At 34.6% G+C, this 2,887-nt stretch overlaps 1 pseudogene; it reads left to right on the top strand.

Annotated features, from left to right (window-relative positions):
* Positions 1–937: 937 nt before the first annotated feature.
* On the top strand, positions 938–2,640 carry LOC145566899 (NAC domain-containing protein 43 pseudogene; annotated as a pseudogene).
* Positions 2,641–2,887: the final 247 nt, after the last annotated feature.

Here is a 2,887-nt window from a genome sequence, read left to right as displayed (position 1 = left end):
TTCCAATATTACTTGTTAAAATAAAAAATATTGGTTTGAGCTGATCTGATCTACTAGTAAAATAACAATAAATTAATGATATTCCATTTGAATATATATTTGGGGTTGCAAACCATGCATCTGAAACCCTTTTAAGACATATAAAGGGTTAGTTGCTTACTAGGATCTCAAATGACAATTATATTATAATACTTTAATAAACTATTTTACTAGGCTTGCGTGGCCAAATAAAGCTATAAGCAATTGTATATATTGTTTTCAAATATTTTTTGATATCATCAGATCAATTGTTAATTGCCTACTATTATGTGCTGATTAAATAATAAGCCAAAACTATCAAAAACCATTGAGAAAAATTTGCTTATATTAGTCTTTTGATATTGGCTAAAACACGTACTGTAGTTTAGATAAACCTACCCTTAATCCAACACAATTCTAATTGTATTACTACATGGCGTATAAAAGCCGATTACCAAATAAGGTAAATACTTTTAAGTTTTAACGAGAGATAACTACTAGTTAAAAGACTTAAAATTGATGCACACTTATAACTCACACCTTATGTACATTCTTATTGATATTTTAGGTAGTTAGCCCCTTCTGGAAGCCCCTCCATAATAAGGACCCACAAAGTACACTAGAATGGCCATGATACCAAACCTTTCCATGCAGTTTTTGGACTCTTTTCACCTTAATATTCATTGCCTTTATATATATTTTGTTCCTAATAACCATTCATTTGTCCCCCACAGTTCTAGTTTGCAACTTTGTTTTCCATAATTACAATGCTCAAATTTCTCTAAGTCATTAACAATATTATTTCTATCAACTCCTGATTCAAACACATCTCACTACAAGAATCCGCGTTTTTTTATTTATTGTTGTAACAAATATTCTTCCAGTGCTATTTGATTTTTTTGTTGATAGTCGAATCAATATGAATCTTTCAGTGAATGGTCACTCGAAAGTGCCTCCGGGGTTTCGATTTCATCCTACAGAAGAAGAGCTTCTTCAATATTACTTGAAGAAGAAAGTTGCTTTTGAAAAGATAGACCTTGATGTCATTAGAGACATTGATCTTAACAAGCTTGAACCATGGGATATCCAAGGTAATTAATTTATGTGACTAGATTTCATTTCATAACATATTATTTTCATATCATTAATGTACAAAATTAAATCAAAGCAGTGTAGAAAATTGATCATTTTCCTTACACATATATATACTATTTTTCAGAGAAGTGCAAAATAGGATCAGGGCCTCAAAATGACTGGTACTTCTTTAGTCATAAAGACAAGAAATACCCTACAGGGACTCGAACAAATCGAGCCACAGCAGCCGGGTTTTGGAAGGCCACAGGCCGCGACAAGATGATACATAGCAACAACAAACGCATTGGTATGAGAAAGACGCTTGTTTTCTACAAAGGTCGAGCTCCTCATGGTGAGAAATCTGATTGGATTATGCACGAGTACAGGCTTGAAGACTGCGGTTCTAACACGGTGCATGATCATCACTCCTTTGTAAGCTTAAACTTTTAATAAATTTTTCCAAGCATTATTTATGAAAAGCTTAGGAAATCAATGCAAAATATAAAAAAGGATGATTTATAGAGTCAAAGAGTTATGATTTTCTTATGAAATACAGCAAATGTAGACCTCCTTTTCAAGCAGTACATGTCAATAATCTTCTACTTTAGGATAGTTTTTACCTAATTATCCTGTGTTTCTATTTACGTTTATACTCAAGGGATAAAAATTACCCTTTAACATCCATGCATGATGATTCTTGATGTCAAAATTAGTATTGACAACTTGACACCACGTTTACATTTCTTTTGGATGGTTTACAGATATTGTATACTTCTAAGTAATTCATGTTTAGTTATTGCACTTCAAATTAAAAAAAAAATCATCTATGATATTACTTAGATTTCTCATTTCATATAAAGTACCCCTTGTCGGACCTTCAAAACGTACTCTAACATGAGTATTGACACTTGACACTTGTGATAGATCATGAAGATCAACTAACAAATTTAATTTAACAACCGATAATTGATGTTCTTATAGGTGCCGAGACAAGATAATTGCATAACAGAAGAAGGGTGGGTGATATGCCGCGTTTTCAAGAAGAAAAACTACCAAAAAGCAATTGATAGTCCAAGATGCTTCCCCACATCAACCGATCCACAAACCCAATTGTTAAATTTGAGCAGTAAAAAGGTGCTTGATCACATCTTTTCTTGCATGGAGAAGACGACCTATGAAGATGAAATTACCAACAATCATGATCACCCAACAACCTGTACTAGTACCGCCACCAATAACAACATCATCCCTACTTACAACTGTTGTACTGAAACCACCCCCAGCATCGAGGCCTCGAATCATCAGCTATTACTGAACAATCAGTTTTCAGTTGAAAATGATCAGTACAATAATCTTCCTATGCTGACCTGCAGCAACAACAGCAGCCCACAACCATTCCACGAAGATGATCCTATGCTTACCTGCAGCAGTAACACAACAAGTTTAAGCGATTGGATAACACTAGACCGCCTTATTGCATCTCAGCTAAACGGCCAAGATCATCAAGACTTAATATGCTCGAATTCATCAGTTATGTATCATGGTTAAGTCATAGATATCCGCCCTACAATTATACAAGTTTTGTTAGTAGTATGCAATCGCGCTTTCTGCCTGGACTGCTGTCTCCTGAATCCTGATGATGATGATCTTGGCCGTTTAGCTGAGATGATTCGCGGTCATCAATTAGAGCAACTTTTTCATCAAGTCACTTGTGGGAACCAGCAACGAACCACGGCCAGGGTACTATCTATGAAAGTTGACTAGTTACTGAAGATCTTTGTCGTTACCAATCCTC

This window comes from Chenopodium album, chromosome 11 (genome assembly GCF_948465745.1).
Source record: "Chenopodium album chromosome 11, dcCheAlbu1.1, whole genome shotgun sequence".
Lineage (NCBI taxonomy): Eukaryota > Viridiplantae > Streptophyta > Magnoliopsida > Caryophyllales > Amaranthaceae > Chenopodium > Chenopodium album.
Note: the sequence above shows the minus strand (reverse complement) of the source record. Positions and strands in the feature narration are given on the sequence as shown.